The sequence below is a fragment of the Ceratotherium simum genome, chromosome 27, assembly GCF_057802395.1.
Source record: "Ceratotherium simum simum isolate JZ-2026a chromosome 27, ASM5780239v1, whole genome shotgun sequence".
NCBI classification, from domain to species: domain Eukaryota; kingdom Metazoa; phylum Chordata; class Mammalia; order Perissodactyla; family Rhinocerotidae; genus Ceratotherium; species Ceratotherium simum.
In genome coordinates, this window is record NC_141926.1 from 2,727,219 (window position 1) to 2,742,517 (window position 15,299).

Consider the following 15,299-nt stretch of genomic DNA (forward strand, 5'->3'; position numbering starts at 1 on the left):
CCTGCTGGTCAGGGCCTGCTCCTGCGGGGGCATCACAACGGGAGACCACGGTTCCCAGTGCACCGGGCACTGGCCCTGGCGCCCCGCGTCAGCCTCACCGTGACCCCGGCTGCCCTGCTCTTAGCCGGTCTCTGACAGGTGGGAATTAGGTGGGGCTGCAGTCAACATCCGAGCCCTTGAGGGTGACGACAGAAGGCAGGTTCTCCCCGCCAGCTAGCGCCGCAGCCTTGGGAGGGGGCAGCCCCAGGCCACCTCAGGCCCACACCTTCCTCTGGGCCTTCCTTGGGGCCCACGCCCCCTCCCCGCTGGGTCAGACTCCTTCAGGTGCATGGGCAGCCCCCCAGGGACGTGCCCTCTGGACGTGGCCCTCCTGCAGGAGGTGCTGAGAAACCAAGTCTTTGGTCTCGGGGAAACCGGGCGTGGCCTGGCTGAGGCTGGAAGGAGCCGTGGGTGGAGGGCAAGGCCGGACGGATGGAGGAGTCCTTAGAAAGAGAGATGGCCAGACCTGGAGGTGTGATGAGGAGGATGCAGCACATGGCCAGGGTTGCTGGGGAGGGGGCCCAGGAGAGCAACAGGGTTCAGGCCCAGGAATTGCCAGGCTCCGGAGGACCGAGGTCCAGCAAATCCTTTTTAACCCCAAACATCAGCCACTGTGTCCTCAGTGGTCCCCGCCCCTCCCCATCAGCCAGGCCTGGGCGTCACCGCAAACCCACTGCCCTGCAGGGCCCGGGGCCCGCAGGCAGGGAGCAGGGCTCCATGGAGACTGCCAGTCTCCTCAGCCTAGAAGGACGAGTCGCTGATTAAGATTTCACTCCAGACTCCAGAAGCAAGAAGCTCTAGAGCCACACTTTAGATTTTAGGGGGGAAAATTTACTTAAAAAAAAAATCTCTTCTTAAAAAAAAGGAGGTGAGAAATTGTAGAGCCTGGATCTAACCCATTCTCTCACTTGACTGAGTGAAGCGTGGCGCTCGGAGGAGAGCCCTGGCACTCTCAAATGTCTCAGGGGACAGGCCTGGCCCTGAAGAGGCAGCCAGGGTCCTATGTAGCCCGACTTCCCAGATACAGTGATTCCTTCTCTGAAAGTGGTGCGATCTGCGTAAGGGGCCCCGGGACACAGCAGCAGCTGAGAGGCCCCCTCGCCTCTCGCCAGCAAGTGTGACAAGCAGGACGGGGCGGGCTGCCACCACCCTCCCCTCAGGAAGGCATGGGTCCTCCGACTCTGTTCAACTGTGCCCAGGAACCTGCCCAGGAAAGATGGTAGGGACTTTCCGCGTCTGCCCTCGACCCCTGGACACACTGGGGCTGTTTGCACAAGGGTGTTCAGCATCTCAGACTTCCAGAAAAGTGTTCCTTTTATTCCTTTGTCTGCAGTCACAATCCTGGACCCTCTGCTTTTGTTTCGTAACTGATTGGGCTTTGCGTTCATCTTCCAATAAAAACTCCAAATTTGAAAAAGATCACTTCCTGTAAGTCTAAGCAGACTCGTTCGGGAAGGAAGAGAAGTCATGTCACCCCTTGAATTTAATTTGTCCCTTGAGGGGCCGGATGGGAATGGGCGGGTGAAGCGGGGGGCGGCTGGCTGGGGTCAGGTGTGGGGGTCGGGGACTGATGGTAGGAAAATCTGCACTACGCGCTTCGAAGGACAGGAAGAGCTCACCAACTTGGGAGCGATCATTCATAAAACATTACTTAATGATAGAATACACCCAGGAATCCTTTACCCTCTATCATGAAATACAGCATCAAGCAAACGCTAGTCGTAGCGTGCAACTATACAGGGCACGTTGAAAGAACTGTTAATTACGGGGGCAGGTCTGGGAAAGGCTACTGGCTGTAGATGGGGGACCCACAGCCAGAAGGGGACCTCATGGTCAGAGGAGGACCGCGTACTCAGACAGGGACCTGTGGTCAGAGAGAGACCACCATGCACCGAGGAAGGGATTGTCCTGGATTTTTTTTCATCATGAAGAATTGTGACACAAAATCAGCATTAGTGAGGTCACCACCAACAAAGGGTTCTGGTTTAGGACTTTCTTGAGGTCTCTGCTAGCTGGCGTCCTGGACTGGAAGTGGCTTCCCTCGTTCTTCTCGGGGACAGCTGTGCCTGTCCACATGGGAGTGAGCGCTGTGTGAGCATTTGCCTCACAGCCAGGGTTCTGGGCTTGGGGGAAAGTCATCCCAAGCCACCCAGGATGGATGCGGCGGGTTGTGGGGGCTGGTCTGCAACAGGCTTTAACCATCACACACGTTCTGTGTGGTCAGAGGCATCCTTGACAAAGTCGGCCAGTAGCCGCAGGGAGAATCGCAATAGAACCCAGCCCGGTTAGAGGAAAAAGCAACAGACTTTTAGTTAAAATTACCTCCCTGAACTTCCTGTCTGCCTTTAGGGCCTAAAAGAGGAAGTGGCACTTTTGCAGCCCCAGAAGCCAAGTTGGAACGGACCCTCAGAAGCTTGTAGGATTTCCCAAAGCTAGCCCTGGCATTCCTTGGAGAACAGGGAGAATTGTGGGCACTCCCTGGTTCCCACAAAAGTATGAGGGCAGCTCGGTGGCCACAGCTCAGGGCCGGAGCCGGAGACAGGAGTGCCAGCCGGGCCCCTCCACCTGCTGTGCGCTTGGCCAAGTGACTCAGCCCCTCTGTGCAAAATGCAGGTGTGCCCCGTGCTCCGCCCAGCTCCGGGGTCTCTGTGAGGACAGCATGAGAAAGGGCTCATGGTGTGTTGGATGTGACAGGATGCTAGTAGGACGTCAGGCCTGCATTTGTCACTGCTCTCCTCCTCCTCCTCCTGACCAGGGGCTTCTCTGCAGGGGGTGGGGCCTGCAATCTAGGAAAGGGGACAGCGTTTTCTGATACTGGACTGTGCTCCCCGGGTGGGGACAGGAACAGGTCCGCCCAAGTCTCTGGATGTCCTTGGGCTGGAGCAGGGGGCTAGTGGGGGAAGGACCTCAGAGTCCCAGCCCACAGAGGCAAAACCCTCTCATCAGAGGGGTGACTGTGCCAGTTTGCCAGCTGGCATCCCCTCCATGTGTGTGGCTCAGATGGTGCATGGACCCACTTTCCCACAGATGTGCCAGAATCATGGCTCTAAACCGGTTCAAGCTCCCAGGGCTTCCCGAGAGGCTGCCAGGTGTCCGATATGAAGGTGAGACCAACGAGGTCGGGGGAAGGGGCATCACGTCCCTCCTGGACCCCCTCCCGCTGTGGTCCTTCAGAGGGAGTGTGCCCGGGACTGCCCACTGTGCGTGGCCCAAGGGACGGCCTCTCCAGGGCCACTGGCCGGTCGGATGTGCAGCCACTCTCCAGGATCCATCCCTGTTGGGGGTGAAGGAGCCACGTAGGTTAAGGTTTAGATGGGAAGCCACAGAGAACCAAAGGGTACGATTAGATAAATACACAAAGGGGTTTTTAAGTGGTTTGTATCAAATTCCAAAAAGCCAGCAATTTCTTTCTGGAAAAATTCCAGAACAACCAACTCCTCTACACTCTCAGGCCCATCTCCTGATCTCACACCGTAAAGAAAAGATCAGGCTCGTTTATTCAGACAAGAACATCTAAGAGATTGTACCCAAACCCAGGGGCCTCGGATGTCTGTTTGTCCCCCAGGACCACTCCCGGTCCAGCCAGTGAGGATGCAGGGAGGAGATGGAGGGAAGGAGAGAGAGGGGAAGGAGGGGCGTCTCCCCCAGCTCCTCCCAAGGGGTCATGCTGTGCCCTGATCAAGGCCTTGATCAAGATGGTGGCTCTTGGCAGGTGCTCATCCGCTGAGCTGAGCCTGCCACGCTCTGTCGCTCTGTTGCTTGTGGGCACTGACACCCCCGCCTTGGAAACAAGCCTCCTGCGTTTAGCCTATTGTGTCTTCTTCCTCAAGCCGCACCATGAATGGTGAGCATTTGCATTGCACGTTAGAAGTCACAGCTCGCGGGTCTTCATAACAACACTGTCATGTGGGCAGCACAAGCACGGTTGCCCCTTCCCGTGGCGAGGAAGCCGGGCATACCCGACCTGCCCATCACCTGGCTAGTGGGAGGATCTTCTGGTTCCATATACCAGCCTCTTTCCGCTGTGCCCAAGACGTGCCTGCTGCACCACTCAGGCTCCTGCGTGTCCCCTCCGTGGGTTAACTTGCTGATACACACCCAGGAGCACGTTAGGACGGCCTGGGAGCTTTTGCCAAAGTTCCCTCCCAGGCCAATCATGTGGGAAGGTCTAGGGTAGACCCCAGGCATTGGGTTTCCAAACCTCCCAGTTGAGAACTGCTGCTGCACGCGCTCCAGGAACCAGCACCAGCCTGGCTCCCGGGACTGAGGAGTGCGGCTTATTACCACTTCCCGATTTTTCTGAGAGAGGACGAGGCCCAAGGGGATTGCGACCCGAGGCAGTAACAGAGCTGGGCCCAAGACCAAGGTGCAAAGTCTAAGGTGGTGCTCACCCCCGGGGGCCAAGCCTGCTGGAACTTGAACCAGCAAGAATACCTCCTGCAGCATGGCTCTCTGGGCACCGCACAGACCCAGACAGAGGGAAATAGTGATTAAATATTCAGGAATTTTGCAGCCAGGCGTGAAAGGGCTGGTCACTTGCAAATGGCTTCCGTGAGAGTGAAGGGTGTTCACACAGTAGAAGTTGGCAGTCCCGGATCAGGGCTGGGCGTTGGCTCGGTTATGTCTTGAAGAGCTTTTACCAGCACATGCTGCTCCCCGGTCTCTGCCTCCCAACTCTTAGCCCAGGACTCTCCCCAAATTATTTACCTCGATCTCTGCCTTTCCTGTCCAAATGTGCTGTCCAAAAAATTCTCGGTACAAATTGGCCAGGGGCATTTTCCCTTCCCATGAAGCCCATGGTTTATTTGCGAAATCCAGGAATGAATTGTCAGTGTCTTTTTTTTCCTACACGACTACTTTCCACAGGACCCCACCTGAATGCAGACCCCAGGTCGGCCGCAGCCTTCCCTCGCCCTCAGGCTCGCCCCAGGGAAATCCCCAGGGATGGCATTATTTGCTCAAGAAATAGTTCTCAGCTCCTGGACACATCACTTCTGTGGCTTGACTTACAGCAGCTCCTTTTGATGAAGGGAATTTCCATGAGTTTGTTAAAAAAATTTTTTTAACGGCTTCTATTTTTAATGCTCACAGCTGGGGGACCCAAGTTTGTCTTTGTGAGGTCCAAGATCCAAGAAATTTCTCTTCTCGTGAAACTGTTCTGTCACAGCACTCTGGGTGCTGTGCAGGTGGTGGCTTTCTGCTCGTTCATTCATTCATCCATCCAACATTCATTTATTTAACATTCATTCATTCATCCAGCATTCATTCATTCTTCCAACATTCACTCATTCATTCAGCATTCACCACCCCTCCAGGAGGGAAGGAATGTTCACTGAGTACCGAGCAGGTGGCAGGAACTGTCCCAGGCATTGGGGGATGTAGGGAGCTACACAGAGTTGGGTAAACAAGATAACGTCTGAGAGACCAGAGCTCTGGAAGAGAATAAACGAGGTGATGGGGTTGGAGGAGACCCTTGCATTCTATAGAGGTTTCTGAGGTTACGTGTGTCCAAACCTACCACCCTGTACCCCTCATTCATTTATTCATTCATTCATCCTGGGCACCAGGACATTCATGCTCCCGCCAAGGAGCAGTGACCCACTGGAAAGATGACGAAAGTTCAGTCATCAATCATCTCCCACAGGGGTTGGACCCTGGCTGACACCCAGGATGACGGAGAAACTGGGAATGTTCTTGCCACAGAGGTCGGGGGAGGCCTGCGGAGGAGGGGCTTTGGAGAGGGGGCAGCTGGGCCCCCCCGGGACTGGTCTTGCCCAGTGGTGAGCAGGGACTGGGGGTCCCACTGGCCCATTCCCCAAGACAGAAGACGGCTGGGCTTGTCTTGAAGTTGGTGGGGATTTTTTGAAAAATTAGAACAGGGTGTAAGTCAATGAGGCTGTTCGCTCATCACACAGCGAATATTCCTCGCTTTCCCCCTCCTTATTCCCAGTGCCGGCCACGTGTCGTTTTGTCCGAATCCTCAGCCCACTGCCCAAGGAGGGCTCTTCCCGCCACAGGGGTCCTGAGTCATCCGGGCACTGGTTGGGGGCGTCACAGGTACCTGACCACCCCCATGGGTTTGCCACCCACAGGATAACCTGTCTGCACAGGCTCGAGATCCCTGGGTGCTCTGCGCTGGCGGGCGTGGGGCCGAGGGCTGGCACGCGTGTCCGGAAGGGTGCCGCCTGGATGATCAGGGTGTGGGGGGTCCCACCCTCTCCTGACACTACCACGGCCAGCTGTTGGAAAGGTCCCAAATCTCAGATTCTTAGCATTGAAGGGCCTGCCCGCCGAGAGGGCTGGGGTTAACTGCTGTTGGCAGCGGGGTGGTTTCCACCGCTCTGAGTCAATGGTCTGTTTTCCTGTGGGGGTGAGGGGAGGAGGGAGGAGGGAAGAGAGAGGCCTGGGCCTCGCTCTCAGGTTGGACAGCAGCTTGGGGAACCTTCTTCCAGATTCTGCACCCAGACAACTGGGTCTGACATGGCCGATGTCCCTGTGCTTCATCCACAGAAAGGCCTGGAAATGACCCATCACTGCCCTTGGTTTTCAGAGGTCCCAATGGCCACGTTAGATGTCTCTGTGCAAGTGCTGGGGTCCTGCTCCACAGTCCTGACCCCATGGGCCCTGCTGTGTGGTTCTGATCCGACCGGGTCCTGCTCTGTGGTCCTGACCCAACCGGGACCTGCTCTGTTGCTCTGACCCCTCTGGGCCCTGCTCTGCGGCCCTGATCCCACGGGGCCCTGCTCAGCGGTCCTGAATCCACGGGCCCCTGCTCCGCGGCCCTGACCCCCACGGGCCCCTGCTCCGCGGCCCTGACCCCCACGGGGCCCTGGTCCGCGGCCCTGACCCCCACGGGGTCCTGGTCCGTGGCCGTGACCCCACGGGGCCCTGGTCTGTGGTTCTGATCCCAAGGACCCCGCTCTGTGGTGACAGAACAAACCAGATCCTTATCCTCTGACCCAGAGACATGCGAAAAAGCGAGATTTAGAATAACGTGCCCAGGATAACCCCTGAAGAACAACCCTACCTTTTGGGCCAGGGGCATTTGCCCCTCTGTGATCAAGAGGATGCACGAGAGGGACATGCAGGTGGACACCGTGAGGGGGACATCCTCCAGGTCAGCCTCCGGAGGTCGGGCCTCCATCGCTGCCTCCCTGGTGCAGCCTCACACCTTCCAGCAACAGGGCTGTGTTGGCCCCATCCCAAACCTGCCGGGCTCCACGCTGCCTGCAGGACAAGACCAGCCTCTCAGGTCCATGGGCCCACTGCTCCCTCTACACCCTCTCCACGGGCTCAGGCCGTCCCTGGTTCTCACCCATCCCGAGCTCCCCACCAAGGTGTCCCTTCCCCTGCCCTGCCCCACACCCCCATGTCCACCCAGCTCACACGGGCCTCAGGCCCCCCTCCAAAGCCCCACCTCCCGACAAAGCCTTCCTTGTGGCTCCAGTGGTGGCCGATGCAACAGGATCCCATCATCCCCGCAGGGGGCAGAGAGCAACAATTTGGGCCCCAGTGGGTGGCCCAGGCCTGGCATCCTTCATGGGGCTCAGGGTGGTGTGAGGAGCAGATGAGACACTGACCGAGCCCAGGCCTGCACCCAGGGACGTGAGCATTAATGCCACCCCGCTCTGTGGTTCACTCTGATGCCATGTTTCCCAGGAAAGAGGGCAGGAAGCCCACCAGAGGGGCCAGCGGATGGAGAGGGGCTGAGAACAGCTTCTCCGCGGGAGGGAGAAGGGACGCAGAGGGTGACCAGGCAGACGCAGACGTGGACGGTGGGCCCACTGCACCGGGGCTGGAAAGGGAAGAAAGTGGCTTCATGGGGGACATGCAAGAGAGGGTCAGTCACAGACAGGTGGGGTGGTCACCTAACAGACAGGGCAGCGGACACCAGTGACGTCATCAAGCCAAACGCAGTCCAAGAACCAAACACAGGTTTTCTCTGGAGCAGGACAGCACCGTGGACACTTGGGGCCACGTCGCTCTCTGTCCAGGGCTGCGGGGTGCCCAGCAGCAGCCTGGCCTCCACCCACTCCTTGCCCCCCCAGTAGTGACAACCCAAAATGTCTCCAGACTTGGCGGGTCAAAATCACCCCAGGTGAGAACTCGTGTGGACCAAGCCGTGTCCCCAGATGACAGGTGTGTCCGAGCCCCCTGCCACCCCGAGGGTCCGAGTCCCCCAGTCAGGCCGCTGGTGGTGGCTGTGGTGGTTACTCTCCGCGTGGAGCAGGCACACTGCCCTCCAGACGCCTGAGACAGCATTGGGGCAAACACGTCAGTGAGCGGGCACGTGAAAAAACAAACGAGTGAATGAAGAAACAAACCAACATGTGAACAAATGAGTGAGTAAGCGAGCGAATGAATGAATGGACCAGCTCCTGGTAACAGAGGCTGTGTCTGTTTGTTGTCCTTCATCACAGATCCCTCCCCCTCCCCGCCCTGGAGGTGAATCTGCTGTCTAACTTCGGAAAACCCCTCCAGAAGGGCCCAGTAAATGAGCAGGTGTCCGTTCGAGGGGAGGAAACAGCAAGGAGGCGCCAACGCTTGGGCAGCCACCTGTCAGCAGCTGTGGGCTGCAGCCTCTGCGCAGACTCGGGGTGGGGGCGCGGGCTCAGCAGAAACGGCAGTGTTGGGGCAGCTGGTCCCTTGGTGACCAGTGCGCCATGCTGGGCTTCGGTGGGAGGTGCTGGGCAGTGTCAATGACTTTGCCCCCAGCCTCAGAGGACCGTAGGTGCAGTGGCCGTGGCACAGCCGGGCCTGCCTCTGGGGTGAGTGGGGAGGGCCCCGGGACAGAGCAGCCTTAGGAGAGGGTAGAAGTCACCAACAGGGTCTCCAAGAGGCCCACAGAGCGATTCTGAGCCCAGCCTACCACCCACGCCTGCTAGAATTACCATTATTGCCTTCGTTGTGTTGTGGTCATTGCCATTCTTGATTTCAACAGCCTGGGGCTGAGGGAGCCGAGAGTTGAGTGTGGGGAGATGGAAGGCACCGGATGGGTGAGGAGCGGCTGGTGGCAGTGTTTGGAAATGGCTGCAGCCTGCTCCGTCCCTACTCGGCCCCCCCGCTGCCTGGAGGGGGCTGGGGCTGACCAGGTGCAGCGGGCCCTGTGGTTCACAGCCCAGGAACCACATGCGACTTCTCTGCACTGCCATGGAGGAGGCCCGGGGTACAGGGGGAACCCCGTACCGCGTTCCGGCAGGGGACACAGACCCGCCATGGGCCCCCAGCATCGCTCTGGTCTGGGAGGCCTGGGGTGGGCCTGAAACGGACCCCATGACCTCACCTGGTGGGCTGCCACATTAGGAAAACCACCCCCATCCCACCAAGCTGGCCCCCCGGACACACGGTCCCAGCCGTTTGCTGAGGCTCCCGTGTGTGTCTCCTCCTCTGGCCCACATCCGGGGGCCGCACCAGACCTGAACAGACCGGCTCTCGGGGGTCACTTCCTTCTGCTTTGAAGCTGATCTGCCTCACGGGGTTAAAGCCATCACCCCCATGAGCACCTGACTGACTTATTTACTTTCTTAAATCATAAGTAAATAGATGGGGCAGGTGCTGGGCTCAGCAGCCAAGGAACTGATTTTTATCCAGAAGTTTCTATTTTGCAATCCCTAAATCATTCACTTGAAAAGATAATCTTGAAAAAGAGGTCAAAGCATGACTCTCATACAGATATCAAATGAATGCCTGTTACAGATTTTATTTAACTCATTTTTAGTGAGGGAACCGGTAAGCTATTCCGGCCAGTTCAAAGGAGACATGAAAAAAGCATCAATGTACCTGGAGTAGAGGAATGGAGATGTGAATTGACACACGGCCGGAGCCGCCTTTTCCACGGTGGGGCCGAGGGGGGCTGATTGACCCTCTGCTGGGCAGAATTTATCTGCACGCTGTATTAGTCTCCTGGGGCTGCTGAAACAAGGTACCACAGACTGTGGCGTAAAACAACAGAGATTTATGCTCTCCCAGTTCTGGAAGCCAGAAGTCCTAAATCATGGTGTCAGCAGGGTTGGTTCCTTCTGGAGGCTCTGAGGAAGGCTGCTCGTGCCTCTTCCAGCTGCCGATGGTTGCCGGCCATCCTTGGAGTTCCCTGTCTTGTAAAGACATCTCCCCCATCTCTGCCTCCACCTTCCCAAGGCTTTTTCCTCCGTGTTCGTATGTCTCGAACTTCCCTCCCCTTTCTATTATAAAGACACCAGTCATTGGAGGTAGGGCCCGCTCTAAACCCCAGGTGGTCTCATTCCAGGATCTTTACATTAACTACATCTGCAAAGACTCGATTCCCAAATAAGGTCACACCCATTGGGACCTGGGGGCAGCATGTGGACATATCTCTTTGAGGGCCCATAGTGAACCCACTGTCTGTAAACGAGAATCATCTGTACTGCTCTCGGTTATCTACAACTTACAGAGTGTAAAAGCGTCCAAAGCCAATAAAAGGCGAGATCAGAAACCCCAGAAGGAGCCATTGTTCCTGGTGGAGACACACCCTCCTCTTTGAATCTTTGTTGCTTATTCCAAATTTCCTTACACTTGGTTCTCAGACATCGTTTCTCGGCGCCTAGGATGAAACACGTCTGTCTAAGCCCGCTGGTCCTTGGGGGCTGCAGGCACGGGACATGGGGGCCTGGTGAGCTGTGTTTAGACAGAGGGTCTGAGGCTCCGGGGGACCCAGGGGAGGCATCCACAGCACCCTGAATCAGAGCTGGGATTTGGGCGTCCTCTGTGCAGGGGCGGGGTGGGCATGGCGATGGAGCCTGGGGAAAGGGCCACACGCAGCGCCTCCCCCCGGTTCCACCATTCCCGTCCCAGCCTCCCCTCTCCCTCTTCCCCGTGTCTCTCCCCGTCAACACCAAGACTGCAGGCCTCATTCCCACCTTGAAAGCCCTAACCCCCACCACACAGCCCCAATGCCCCAATATTCTGCCCCCTCCTCCCTCCCCTCCCGCAGTTCCTTCAGCTTGGGTGCGTGCCCCCACCCCAGGGCCCTTGCACTCCTGGCTCCTTCTCCAGGGAGCTCCTACCCAGGTATCCGCAGGCACACCCCCCTCACTCCAGCTGGTCTCTGCTCAGAGGGGCCCCGCTCCCCCACTCTTGTCCCTTCCCCACAGCACTCACAGCCACTGCACCACTCTGCACTTGCCTCGGGCCACGAGCTCCAGGAGGGACTCTGTCCTCGCCACCTGGGGTCCCCAGCGCCTGGAACAGCACCTGTCCTGTAGCCTCATCAGCAAAACCACAGGTGCTCAGCAAACAACACCTGGATGGATGAGGGCCAAGCCTCTGACCTGGAGGGGAAGTGCTCCCTCCTTGCCGCCCGCCACCCCACCCTGGGTCCCTCTCAAGTGCAGACCCACCTGACCTCACACCCCATCTGGGCCAGCCCTGGGTCAAGTGGTGTCTGGGTCCCCTCTGCCTCCTCACTGGGGACACAGAGCCAGCCAGGCAGGGTCTGGGGAGGGAGGCGTGTTTACAGAGAACAAGGGAACAAGGCTGGGTGGGAAGTGCCAGGTGGGGTGGAGCAGGCTTCTGGGGAGGGAGGCAGCGGGGTCCCAGGAGAGGACAGTGCTGGCCGGGCAGGCGTGACGGGCATGATGTGAGTGCACGGGCTGGCTCACCCTGGCCCTGGGGCACCTTCCATCCTGCAGGGGCTGAGGAGCCAGAGGCACCTTCTCCAAGCTGCTCTGCAGGGGGCTCAGGTACATGCCGCTCCCGCTCCTGGGGCAGACACCCGGCCTCCACCTGGCCAACTGGAGGGAAGCAGGTTCGGCCTGGAGCCACCAGCCCTGGGTCCCGGCCTCTCCCTGGAGGCCAGCCTCCAGCCGCCCGCCTCTCCTTCTTTGGAAGCCCTCCGAGAGCCTCTTCCATGCTCAGGGGGGTCTGGGGGCTCCGGCAGACACCTGGTCAGAGTCCTCCGCACCGGGCAGGCTCCCCAAGCACCGGGGGCAGAAGTGGACTGGAATCTGTGAGGAAATGCTAGAGATTTTTCAGGAGACCAGTGCATGTTTATCTTCCCCCAACGCACAAGGAGTTGGGGCCACTGGGATTTATTCTGCCGAGGAGCGCATTCCAAGTTTGCGCTCTGACCGTGGCTGGTGGGGTCAAGTCCCGCCGTGTCCATGGCTCCAGAGAAGCAAACAGAAGCAGAGCCCTGCTCTGCAGGGTCCCCACCCAGCCCTGACCCCAGGCCCCTCCAGCCAACACGCGCCTTGTTGACCAAGCAATTGCTCTGGCCGGCCCTCTGCAAGCGTTCACTGAGGGCCTACTCCACGCTCGGCGCCAGGACCTCAAGAGGCAGCCAGGACACAGTCTCTGTCCTCAGCCGACCTACAGTTCCCTCATTCCTTCAGGGCAGCCCCTCACGATGCAGGGTTCTGTGAAAGAAAGCAGAGTGCACATAATGAGCAGGAAAGAGGCCCCAGCTGCAGCAGGGTCGCCCAGCTGGGCCTCCGTGGGAGGAAGGTGGTTGCATCACAGAGCGTCTAGTTGCAAGAATTAATATGCAGGGGCCAAGGGGCCTGGGAGGAGAACATGTTGTTCTGAGTCCTGGGAGAGAGTGGAGAGGAGAGGTCGGGAGGAGGAGGGCAGGGAGAGAGACAGCCCAGCAGGGAGCTCGGGGAGAGCCGCAGGCTGGGAGACACACAGGACTCCTCTGCCCCGGCAGGCGGTATGTGGTATTGACAGCCCAAAGCAGCAAGGCCACACCACAGGTGGAGGAGAAAGTGGGGAGGATCTCGGGGACCGCCCACACTTAGAGGTCAGGAGGAAGCCTCAGCAAAGGTCAGGGCAAAGCAGGGTTGGCAGGAGATGGTGCTGAGATGGGCCCCCTTCTTAACTGTCTGCAAATGCGTCTTTATTTGCGGCCTGCCTGGCTCCACAGGGAGAGAGGGGCCTGCTCCGGTGTTTCTTGTCTGTGGACGCGTTCTGCAAGTCTTTGCTCTTCTTCCTTGACATTTCCTAAAGTTTTTAAAATACCATCTTGTTTTGGCCTCCTGTGCTGTGGGGAAAATTTTCTCCAGCGTGGCCAGAGTGTTAGGGGACCCAGTGGACAGCCCCAGGGGACAGGAGACACTTGATGCGTTCTGGCACATCTCCCTCCCCTGTCAGGGATCTTCACTCCCAGACCCCTGCTCTGCCAGGCTCCCAAGGTAGGCTGTGGAGGCGACAGTCTGGGCCTGGGGCAGGCGGCTGTCTCAAGAGCTAAAAGAACACATGTCGCAGAGTCTGCCTTCATCCTGGAATTTAGGGCCCCAGCATGAGGTCAGTAAGTCCCAGCTGGATCCTTATCGTACAACCAAGGGTCATCCGGTGACACACAGGAGACAGACCAAGATAAAGAGGAAGACAAGGACCCTGAAGGAAACAGGTAAGTCGAGGAACAAGGAGAACTTACCAACATAGGGCCCCCACTGCTAACATCCTTAGAGAAGACGCCTCCGTGAACCAGGACAGAGTAAAAGAAAAAGCTTCCAGAAAATTAAAATAAAATCACTCCTAAAAGTTCAGCAGAAGAGGTTGGAGATGAAGGTGAGGAAGTCTCTTTGAAAGTAGAAAAAGCAGACAGGAAATAAGAAGGAAAGGATGGGAGACACTGAGGGTCCATGTAGGAGGCTGGATGCATGGCTAATGAGAATTCCAGGAAGAGAAGAACAGAGGGAGGAAGTTATCAAAGACATAGCAGAGGAGAAGTTCTCCAAAAAAATGAGTGTCCAAAAAAATGAACAGTAATAATAATAACCCCACTAGATGCATCATTGTGAATTTCAGAACATCAAGGGAAAAAAGGAGACTCTGAAAGATCCTTGAGAAACAAAATACATGTCACCCACAGAGGAGCAAGAATGAAACTGTCAGCTGACTTCTCAGCAGCAGCTCGAGAGGCTGGAGGGCAGCAGAGCAGTGCCTCCAAATGCTGGTGCAAGTTAGTTTTGCTAAGAATTTTATCACTGATCAAACTACCCATCAAGTGTGAGGGTAGACAAAGATGTTTTTAGGCACGCAAAGACTCAGAAAATATACTGCCCACACACCTTTTCATAGGATGCTCCTTGAGGATATACTTCAGCAAAATGAGGAGATATACACCAAGAAAGAAGACATGGGCCCCTGAAACAGTCTCTCCAACTCATGAGAACAGTGACAAGACATCCAAGATAACCCTCTTTCAGTTTAGATAACAACCAGTCCAAATTGGAGCAGGCGTATGGAGAGCTCTGGAAAGGAAATCCCTGGGTAAAACAATAGGGTACCTGATGTTATGGGATAAATTGTGCCCCCAAAAAGCTATGTTGAAGTCCTAACCCCTGGTACCTGTGAATGTGACTTTATTTGGAAATAGAGTCTTTGCAGATGTAGTCAAATTAAGGTGAGGTGATACAGGGTCAGGGTGGGTCCTAATCCAATATGACTGTGTCCTTATAAGAAGAGAAGAGACAAACAGGTAGAGAATACCGTGTGACGATGGAGGTAGAGATTGAGGTAATGGGGCCTCAAACTAAGGAACTCCAAGGATTGTTGAGACCTGTCAGATGCTAGGAAGAGGCAAGGAAGGATCCTCCCCAGAGCCTTAGGAGAGGGAGCATGGCCCTGTCAACACCTTATTTTTGAATTCTGGCCTCCAGAACTGTGAGAGAATAAATTTCTGTTGTTTTAAGCCACCCAGTTTGTGGTACTTTGTTACAGCAGCCACAGATAACTAATCCACTTGACATGATGGAGAGTTGAAAAAAAATGAGGACATGATTAAAATAGTGTAAGAAAAAAAAAAGAAAGGCATGTAGAAAGGCCAGGAAAAACATAAAGCAGTATGAGAAAAGAAATGTACTCATACCACACCACTGGCCTTTGCCATACGTAGCATTTATTCAATCAAAATAGCATAAACACTGTTGATTAAAACTCATGATATTGAGAGGATGAAGAGGAGAAATTTGGATGTAAAAGAGCTAAAATCTATCCATTCATAGCAAGAAGTCAATAAATGAGGTCTAAAAATGGTATCATACAGGTGGCAGGTTCCCTGTGTCGTGGTTGTGGGTGATGCCCTCACGCACTCCTAACAGTGTGTCCGCAGCAGGCACGAACCTCCTCCAGGCCCCCCAGCTGTCAGAGAGGTGCCTGAATGGACCGTCCATAGAGTCCCCGACTGTCCATCCTTTTAGAACACGGTTTTCACCCTCAGCACAATTGACATTCTCTGGTGGGGCCGTCCCGTATAGGACGTTGAGTATCATCCCTGGCCTCGACCCACTAGGTGCCGA